Source organism: Tupaia chinensis, unplaced genomic scaffold (assembly GCF_000334495.1).
Source record: "Tupaia chinensis unplaced genomic scaffold, TupChi_1.0 Scaffold000175_1, whole genome shotgun sequence".
In the NCBI taxonomy this organism is placed as follows: Eukaryota; Metazoa; Chordata; class Mammalia; order Scandentia; family Tupaiidae; genus Tupaia; species Tupaia belangeri.
The window spans coordinates 2,119,874-2,130,767 of record NW_006159650.1 but is presented as its reverse complement, the minus strand read 5'-3'; the positions used below and the strand labels follow the sequence as shown (position 1 = coordinate 2,130,767).

The 10,894-nt window shown below is 40.0% G+C and overlaps 1 protein-coding gene across 1 annotated transcript in view; it reads left to right on the top strand.

The window, feature by feature from the left end:
* Positions 1-280: 280 nt before the first annotated feature.
* The window catches only part of KCNJ6 (potassium inwardly rectifying channel subfamily J member 6), a 350,982-nt gene continuing 340,368 nt past the window's right edge, over positions 281-10,894 (top strand). Inside the window, exon 1 of the mRNA XM_006146286.2 lies at positions 281-497. The gene's annotated coding sequence lies outside the window, so the exon portion shown is untranslated. The remainder of the gene's footprint in view (positions 498-10,894) is intronic.

The window sequence follows — 10,894 nt, the reverse complement described above, 5'->3', positions numbered from 1 at the left end:
GAGTAGCATTCATTGAATCTGCGGATTTCATGACGTCTCCTTGCGTGGTCCATCACTTTTCTCCTAACCGGGGATTTTTCTTTTTTTTCTGCCACTCTCGCCTGTCCCTCTTCCTCGCACCCGGTCTCCCTCCCGCGTCCCTGCCCGAACGCACACCCCTCCGCCCCTCCTTTGGCCCCAGCGCCCAGCCTTCCTCTCCGCTCGCGGCCAGAGGGAGTCAGTCTGAAGACGGCCGCACCTGGCTGGAGAGGTTGGGCGGGCGGAGGGGTGGGGATCCGTGGGAACCGGGACGCTGGACCCAGAGCTGGACGAACCGCGAGGAGAATGGAGTCTCCTAGCAGCCTTCCGGGGCTGATGTGAAATTCGACCATCTGATTCCAGTTTTTCTTTTCTTTTCGTATTTCCTTCCCTCGCATCCATCGTGTAGTGAATTATTAAATTTTGCTCCGTTCCGAGAGGAGATCATGATTGAGTGAAGCCACCCTGTCCGCAACAAGGTAAGCGGTGCTCCGAGTTGCTCGAAGGCGAGGAGCTGTGGCAACAGTCTGGGCAAGAGGTTCCGTGCCCTGGGGTCCCCGCTCCCCTCCCCAGCTCCGCCGTCGCTGCACGCATCCCCACTCTGATGAGAAACATGATTCTCAAGTCAAAGCAAGGCAGGGAGAAGCCGGTTACATAACAGAGGGAAATCTGTTTCCTACGATTTTCATTAGCGACTGAAAACTCGCACGGGGGGCGGGCGGAGGAGGGGTCTGCATGCCCTGGGCTGGTGAAACCCAGTCGGTTATGGCAGACAGCGTTTCAACATCCGCGGGCACCGATGAAATGCACCGATTGACTGGCAGGGACGGCTGGCGGTGTAGTCATTTACAGTTGGGAAAAGCCCATTGTCTTTGTCGACAGCTGTACCCTCGTTCCACTTTGCACCGAGAAGAGTGGAGAAGGGAAAAGGAGAGGAGCGAAGAGGAAAGAAAAAGCATGAAAGTGAGGGGTGGGGGAAGCAGGCAGAGAAAGGGGAACAGAGCAACTCCTCACTCATCTCAGTGAGACCCAGGTTGCCATATACTGACTAAGAGCAACGAATGGGAAGGTCTCCCTAGAAGTAAATGGGATTATTTGTAAGGGGAAAAACCGCAGATAAAATGACATGTTTATGATAGTATTTAGCAGGTTGGGTGAATCTGCTGACTTTGCTTCCTCCTGGGTATATTTTCATTTGCATCAAGACATTAAGCTTGAATTAGTTTTTAACTGAAATAACATTAGTATTCCCCAAACCCAATAAAACCTGGCTGGATCCACAGGTATATCTCTTGTACCAGGCTCAATCTGAAGAGACTCTTAAGGGAAAAGATATCTTATAGAAATAGCTTAGGAATAAGGTGAGATTAGTGGAGAAATAAAATACCAGAATTTTCCAAAGATTCTCACCTCCACCCCCAAAAATGGAAGAAGGAGGGGGGAAAAATCTCCAGTGTTTGGGAATTGGAGATTACATGTTTAGTGTCTCTGGACCACTTTAGCCAAAGTCTGTCGGTCCTGGTGATCCCGCGGTACAGAGTGCAATGCCACAATGCTGCCAGCTCCATTCCTTGTCTGCCTCTTTTTTGCTGAAAAACGGAGAAGGGATGCCCAGGAACTGCTCAGAAAGAAAAAGGGGCTTGCTACAGTCAGAGATGAGCTAAGCTTCGCCCATTTTGCCTAGAGAAAGAAAAAGCTCGAGTCTCCATGGCGACCCAGGTGGGAGGGGAAATCGCAGCTCCAGCTCAGGAAAAAAAATTAATTAAAAAAATTTAATTAAAAAAACTAACAAACAAAAAAAGGTTGGACAAAACTTTCCCAGGTACAGGCAAAGAATAAGCCAGCGCATGTCCTGTGGAAGGTGCCAAGGTATCGGCTGTGCTCAGCTCCCTGTTGGCGACTAAGAGGGCGTTTGGGACTGGCCAGGTAGCCCTCAAACGTTGAGAAAGTTACCAAGGGGCAGTCGAGATGGTTCCGGAGCAGGTTCCGGATTCAGCACCAAGGCCAGAGCACAGGAGTCCAGGGTCTCACCGCCCGAGTCTGCAGCCCTGGGGAGCGGTACTAGCTCCTTTGGACTGGGTCAATCACTTTCTAAAGGACTGATTCCCCTTGCCCATGCAGAATCCAGATATCAGGTTACCGCGGAATTACGTGCGGCAAAGAAGCTTGCAAATCATCTATTTCATGCATGGCGGTGCATCAGAGTAACTATTCAAAATCAAGAACATTGAAACAACATAAGACCCAAGCAGAGCTGAGAATGGGGTAAGGATCCCATCCATGCTTAGGCAGAGAAAAGGGGCACACACACACACACACACACACACACACACACACACACACACACTGGATCAGTCGTTGACAAGAATGTCTACTTTCAACTGAATCCTTTTGCCTTGAAAAGCATCCATTCACTCCTTTCTCGGGCTCCCTTCTAACTTTTTGTTGGGAATAGACAGCAAAAAAGGCACTGTGGAAGCACCCTGCTCAGCTCAAGACCAGCCAACCTTGTTCTAAGGCTCCTGAAACCCAAGAGGGCAGAGAAATAATTTACTCTTAGTCCAGACCTAACAGGATTCTAAGCAAAGATGGTGAGCCCCAAAGAAACGGTGAGGGTGTGTTAGAGAGATGAGACTGAGGTGGTATCTTCCAGCGACCAGGGTGGCTACATTTCCAAGGTTGCAGGCACAGAAAACTGAGAGGAATCACTTTTCTTAATACAAACACGGAAGCAACTGTGCAGGAGGATTTATCACTGAAGATCCATTTCAACATTCATACAGGGAAGACAGGTAAGTCCATCAGCCACTCTGTCCTTATCCTACCACAAGCTGATTTCTACCGTTCTATCTTCCTCTTTAACAGTTGGTGCCCATCATCACAACCACTCATAGTGATGAGGAAAAATAATAGAGGAAGGTGGCAGTTTCATTTCATGTAGAAAGCCTTTAAGAATGGCATCCAGGTGTTACAAGGTGCAGTCTGAATTGCAGAGCTCAACCAAGGTTTAGCAACTGGTTGGAAATGTGGATAAAGGTTCTACAATATCCCTGGGTATTTTTTGTTTCTTCTGAGCATGCATTAGTGCATGATGTCTTGAACTGGTTTGGGTTCATTTTCTGTAAAGATATACCCTGGTTTTTTCTCCCTGGACTTTAAGCTATAGGAATGTTGTTTTCTAAAGATGCTTGCAGAACACTCAGGATGTGGTTAAAGCGTTTCTACCTTTCAGTCTTTTTTTTATCACTAGTAAAGGCAAAACAATCTATTCCAGAACAAGGGAAAAGGTGAGCTATTATACTGTTTCTTAAATTTTGGTTTCTGATGGGTCTCGAAGCTTACCAATTATTTAATTTATAAAAGAGTTGGTAACTAAAGTAGAAAAAAGAGCTGATATGTAGAGTATTGTTAGAATGTAAACAATGCATCTGTACCATGGCTTTGTTCCACTTGATGCTATCAGCAGGAGGAAGTAGAGATTAGTTATGAAGATAAAGCCATCCAAGAATATGCATTGTTATATAATCAAAGTCATGGCATTTGTGAATTCTAGAGTTCAAATTCATTCATGAATTTTTAAAAGAGGGGCATGCAAATTATTTACATATAGAAAATTACTCAATCCAATCATCTTTAGTTCTGATAGATTCCATGCTCATGAACTCATTGTTAATTTACCAAACTATGACTTGCTTTCTTCCTACCTGACTAATTGCTGAACATTATGTGATTATGCCCTTATGCAGTCAATAGCATAATCCAAAATAATTAGCTTACCCATTTCAAGTACAATTTGTTAAGGAGAGCAACTAAGTAAAATTGACCCCATGCACTTGGTTTCATTTTGCAGTTTAAAGAAAAAAGTTATTTTGATAGCTTGCCTTGGTATTGTCTATACATGAATAGTGTGTGTTCATTTATGTGGCACAGGTCTTCATTTAGTACATAAGGACTTAGGTAGACTGTGTCCTTTGAAAATGTGAAAGTGCTTTTAATTCATTCTCATATTCTCCCTAACTTCTCACAAACTATTTCTACAGGACTTTAAAGAAAACATGAAAATAGCTGTTTAATTAGAAATAGAAAAAATTTATTGGAAATTAAAAATATTTATGCCCTTAAGGAAACTTAACCCCACTCACTGATTTTCCGAAGTAGAAAATGTTGCAGTGGTCAAGGGCTCAATGCTGTTGTTAATCTTCATGAAAATAAAATGAACTTTTTTTATTTAAAGGCAGGCAGACAAGGTGAAGCTCTTCTCTTTTTCACCACCTCTTCCTTAATCATATGACATTTAAGTAATATGCAAATTAATAAGAGAAATGGACCAACAAGAGACAGAGTAAGAACAAGGAAGGAAACTAGGAGAAAAGCCAATTATTTACTTTTAGCAGCTTTAAAGTGATACTTTCCGATGCAAAGTATGTTTACTGTTTTTTTTAATTTATTATATCAGAACTTCAAAGTTGGTGGAACTGAGATGTTTATATTCAATGAATTTAAATTTATAGTTTATTAGGATTACATTATTGTTTCTTTCTCCTATCCTCAATAATTGTCATTTAAGTGCCAAAGGAGAATGATTCATTTTGGAGTTTTACAAAATTATTAAATTTGATAATAGCAATAAAAGACAAATTGGTAGTTAAGTTGAGAAATCATCTAGATACCTCTGCTGAATTATGATTTTCTTTTTCGTTGTAGTTAAAGAATTTGGAGTAGACAGAAAAACAAAATACAATCATTTGGGACAGAAATACATTTTAAATAATTGTAAGAATTATTTACAAAATAACTAAGTCCAATAGAAAGAAGAAATTGTTGTAATCGTGCTTAGTACTCTGAAGTTATTCTGAATTTGCTCTGACAAAGTACTAGAACACGTATATAATTGATTCCATTTTAACATTAACAGTAAAATTATTTCCCTCACTAAAGGACAGTGTCATCTTTCAAAGGGTAGTCGGTACCCTCCCTAAACTCTACATTTGATTTAACCATACTTCCTAATCAATTGCAAGTACATATTTATTTATTTAGTACTGAAATAAATAGCTACTTAATCAGAACCTCAGAAGATAATTTTGCCCAGTGCATGATGTTTCAACAGCCACTCAAACCTTTCTTATGTTCAGAATGCAATAAAGCCATCAATCAATTTTGCTAATTATAATATGTGACGTTAATCCCAAATTAAAACCATATGACCATTTAATTCATGTTCATGCAAATGTATCAAGGTCAGATTAAACATAGCAACCTCTTCACTCTTACCCTTTGTATTTCTTTATGGATGTGTTTGGGACCAAGGATCATACAATACCAGGAGTTCTTTTAGAGAATAGATTTTGGCTGACATTTACCACCTGTCATATTCCCAGGCAGAGAATTGTGGTTTCTGATATGAAATCTTTACAGAAGAAAAACAGCAAGTGAAACTATGGGTTAAAAGATACACATTCTTGCTAACAACTGTTTTGTAAGGCCAAATCTGAATGTATTATATGCAATGTGAAAGATAAATGGATAAATTAAGTTTAAATCCTGGTGCTCTGGCAGTCTCCTCATTTGTTTTTATTTATTTATTTATCTTCTCCCTTGATTCTCTCCCCTACCCACACTTCCCACCCTGCTCCCAAACTGTCTCTGGTGTCGAAAGTTGCTGTCCATGCTTTCATGCCTTCCAATCTTTTAATTTCTTCCATACAGTGCAGATATTTGGTATATATTAAGTGAGGACAGTTTCCTCTTTAAACTTACAAGCATCTGTTTTTTTCTATCCAGGGTGATTTTTTTTTTTTTTTTGAATCATGCTTTAGATTTCCTTCATATCATCCAACAGAAATTTGTGCACATTTGACAATGTGCTTGGCAGGTAGTTTTGCTCCTTATTAAAAGAGCATAGACTCTGATGTCTTACCCATGGTATTTGTGTCAAGGTCTAGGTGTATCCATCAGTTTTTGCTAGGTTTGGTGCAGTGATGGTAACTCCAAAATCTCAGTGGCTTATAAAACAACAGTTTACTATTCCCTCAAGCTAAATGCTTGAGGCAAATGTGGCTGTGTTCTGTGTCTACTTTACTCTAGGATCCAGGGTGAAGTCAGTCTCATCTGGATATCCCATACAAGTGTCAGAGGAAAAGGAGAATGTCAAATTAAACAATGGCCCTTAAATCACCGCTCGGACATGGCAAGTTATCTACTTACAGTCCATGACCAAAACAAGTGATATGTCATATGGTGTGGATAATGGTTTGTCCCCAAAAAGCTCATGTTTTAGAATTTGGTCCCCAGTGAAATGGCACTGGGTGCTAGCGAGGCCTAGCAGGCGATGTTTGGATCAAGGAGGCATCAGCCTCATGAGTGGATTAGTGCTTTCTCTCAAGAGACCAAGTGTTCTAGCTCTCATGGGGAGAAGTTAGTTCTCATGAGAGTGGGTTGTTAAAAAAAGAAGGAAGATAACTGCACCCAAGTTCTGTCTCTGCACACACCCACCAACCTCCCTCTTTCGGCTGACCTGATGCCAACCCTATGCCTTTGGACTTTCTAGCCACCAGCTTATTTGAATCATGAGTCAAACAAACATCTATTTTTTTATAAATCACTCAGTCTCAAGTATTTCTGTTAGCAACACAATAGCTGACTAAGGCACCATGCCTAAGAATGGTCTATGAGAAGGATGTATATTTCTCCCACAGCGAGACACTGCAAGTGACATGGCAACAGGTGGAGACATATAATCTTACAGAAAAGAAAGTGGAAAATTGTAACAATTACATAATGCACCCACTAATTGTGTGACCTCAATCAACCTTACGACTTGGCTTCCTTGTCTATAAAATGAAAATAATAATAACAACATCTATTCCAGAGATGTTATGGGGATTATGTGCTAATGTAAAGTCCTTAACAAAATGCCCAACGCAAAGTAGGCATTTTATAAATAGTGGAAGCTCTTATTCTTTCTTACAATGTGGCCTTAAATTCAGTCCTAAATAAGGCTAGATGCACTGGATTAATCAAATTGCTGGTATAACAGAAAATCCGTAACTCTCAGCAATTTTGAAGTAGAAAACTGTTCTCCCTCCCATTAGTTTGTCTAATGTCATACAAGATTCCCAGCCAATAGACACTCCATTGTCTTTCTTTCTTTTTTTTTTTCAGAAAGATTTTTGCTTGCCATAGAGACAGAAAGAGACAGAAAGTGAAGAAATCACCCCCAGAGGGATGGCCATGCCACAGTCCCTACTCTTCTATTCTCTTCTTGGGATCTTGGGCATGCATGCACATGCACCTGGCATGAGTTTTAAGCGACCGAGTCTAGAACTCAAACCACGGTCGACTATGTAGGAATTCAGAGACATAACCATTATGCCAACTGCTGGTCTAGATGCTCCATTGTCTTTAACACATGGCCTTTGAGGTTGCCTGACTGTTAGCATCTAGCCAGAAGACAAGGAAAGAAACAGAGTAAATGATTGTGCCGGAAATGTCAATGATCCTGGCTTAGAAGCAATGTATTTCATGGCCATACCTAATTGCAGGAGTAGCTGGAAACTGTACCTTTTAGCTCTGTGCCCAAGAGGAAGAGAAACTGGCAGGGTAGACACACTGGGGTGTTTGGCATATATATATCCAACATAAATGTCTGGCATCAAAGCAATATAGCTAAAATAGATTGGGAATTGGTTGGGAAAAGCAAATAATTTGTCTCAATGGAAAAAAAGATCCCTCTTGAAGATTGTATTTTTGTTACACCCTTGAGTCACTCTTTAGTAGTGTATCTTTTCTAAAAAATAAATAAATTAGTTGGGATAATTTGACTTCTGTAAGTGGGTGTAGTTGATACTTAACAAAAGAGATGCAAATCCATATTGCTTGACTCTTGTTAGTTGAACTGTTAAAGTAAATACAAAAGAAAAGAGCTAACTTCACCATCTATGCTCGGGAGCTACTTTCTAATCCTGACAATTACACCCACATTGTGTCTAAGAATGCTGAAGAATTAGATGCTGTCTTCCAATATCTGGAACTTGCTGTTGACTAGCAATTTGCATTTTGTATTGAATCACATAAACATCTATAGGTTAGATACATGCTGTAAGTTTAGGTTGAATTAATCTAACAATAGCAAGTGTTCTCCTGAAAATAGACCATGTAGTTTGTAAGTAATCTTTGAGAACCTCTGCCTGCCTCAAGAAGATGCTCTCTAAACTAAGATCTATACCTTTTCATTAGAAGTGAGAGACCAACTTTAGTGCTAACCCTCCTAGAAAAGGGAAATATCAGGGGGAATACATGAGAAATATATAAAAGAAAGAACCAGAAAAAAACAGTGTTATGATTCTTATTGTTCTAGCTCTCTTAAAATATTCTTACTCCTCTAATTTGGGTGCTAAAGCCACAGTCCATTCATGCAGAGCCCAAGGTTATAATCCGAAATAGTGAATACCACTGATCCATGCCAGTCCTTCCAAGGGGGCAGTTACACTGGATTAGAGAACTCTTGTCCACTTTAAATATCTCACCATTAAAGGAAATAATGTCTCCTAGTGGAATTCCTGTTTAATAGAGTGTTTTTGAGGAGGTTTATTTCACTGTCATTTTTTATCATTTCAATCTAAAAGAAATATAACCCAACTTGGTTAAGTGCAGAAAGGAGTAATAGGGATGACAAACCATGTCATATAAGAAATATATAAAGAATCAGGGATGTTGTCTTTGCAGAATACTCAAGGGAGGCTTGATATTTTCAGACATAGTGATGTTTGATGGTGAAGATGGCATAGTAATTGTTCTGTTGGACTTGAATGGATAGAACTCGGACCTATCAGTATGAGCTACAAAGTGATGTATTTTGGTTTACTATAAGAAGAAATTTTGTGTAGTAGGATCTGGTCAGAGGTATGCTCATGTGTCACTTGGCTATAGAGATACATCCTGAGAAATGTTATTAGGGATTTTGTTGTGTGGATATTGTAGAATGTATTTATATAAACCTATGTGGTGAAGCCTATTGTACACCTAGGCTATGTAGCATAATCTTATGGGACCATCTTAGTATATGTAGTCCGTCTTAATGGAGACACTATTATGTAGCACATGACTATAATACATCTGTCTACTTCATTTTCACAGCTTGACATTCTCCATCACTGGAAAGCATAAATAGGTGAGAAAAGCTAAGAAATGTAGTTGGAGTGCAAGTATTTTGAAGTCTCAGCCAACACAGAGCATATCTAATCTCTATGAGAGTAGTGACACCCTTCAGTTTCAGTAAAAATAATCAGACTAGATCCAGCCTTTTATGTAACCATTGTTATATTTCTTGAGCAAATATCATTTCTCCACAAAAGAAATTAATCATATTTAACCAAAATGACATTTTGGCCCATACATGAATCTTGTGGTCACTGAGACAGGTCCAAACTATAGAAATCACATGGCTAAGGTATTGGCTATGAGAATTATCACTCACAAAAAATATTCACCCTTGCCGTATGCTGTCAACACAGCTGTCTGCCTTTGTCAAAAGATAGGGAATAAGGGCTGGCCCATGGCCAAGTGGTTAAAGGAGCTGGATCCCACATGGCTAATCATACAGTTCAAATCCTGACCTTGATGGCTTGAAAAACAAACTTAGTATGTATGTGTGCTTGCCCAGAATCCCAACAGAATGTAGAGACAAAAGAGAAGGGATTGCAGCACGACTAATTTCTCCTCTCCCTCTCTGTCTAGCAAGAACATGCACCCTCTAGAAAAAAAGAAGTTTTTAATAGGAAATTAAATATCTTTTTGGAGACTTCTCAATAACTTCACATGTTTTTCAGAGCAAGAGCCCATGATTCACCAGCCAGAGTATTCCTCAGATTTGTATACATCTTTTATGTGCAAAATATGTTGCTAATAAGAATATAACTCCTACCCTCAAGGAATAAAATTTCAATAATGTTGAAGAAAGAATGGGTCTTCACTTCTTTAACTGTCTGAAAAAATCTTACTCAGTGAATATCCTAAATATATACTCACTTTTTAAAATTTTCATCAGTCCTCCTAGGGTGCCCAAGTCCACAGCAGTAAAGTACGTAAAGAGAGAAAACACAAAGAGGAAGGCAAACAAAGCAACTGCTACATCATGTGTTGTCATAAAAGGGATTTTTCATTGGAAAGGAGGCTACATTAGGTGGCCTCTTTCTTATCAGCACTTGAGTTTCTCAAGCTAACACTTTACACGTCTCCTTGACTGGCCTTAGGTGGGCTTCTGTGGGTGGAAGGAAGCATCAGAGCTGGCACGAGTCAGCTTAGGTGAGGGGTTCCCAACAGCAATCATATTACCAGGGACCTGGCTACAAATGCCAGTTATTGAGCCCTCTCCAGACTCACTAAACCAGTAACTCAGGACATGGGGTCAAACACTGCATTGCTGTCAAGGGATCCATCAGGATGTACATGAAAGTTTGAGAACTATTAGCTTGTTCATATTGAATCTACTTTTAAAAGAAAGTCTGAGACACATTGCACCCTCCTGCTGCTTTTGTCACACAATAATGCCCTGTGAGTATGTGCTCATGTAAGAGCCGTATAAAGTCACAACTAAGAGATGAAATGGCAGCCCCTATCTTCCACTGTGTGGGCAAATCAAACCTAGAGTCAATCCTTAATGGGGGAAAACAAAAGCTTTCTGGCTCAACAGATAAAACACTACTCTAAAATGCAAAGATTATGAAATTAAAGCAAGGGCTTCCATAGTTCTCTTGTTACATAAATTAACTGCTTAGTCCTTTGAAATTGCAGCCAATTCATCCAGAAGTCTTCTTGTTCTCTTAAAATCAATAGTCTTGGGGCCAGCATGTAGTGTGCTGGTTAAGGCACAGGA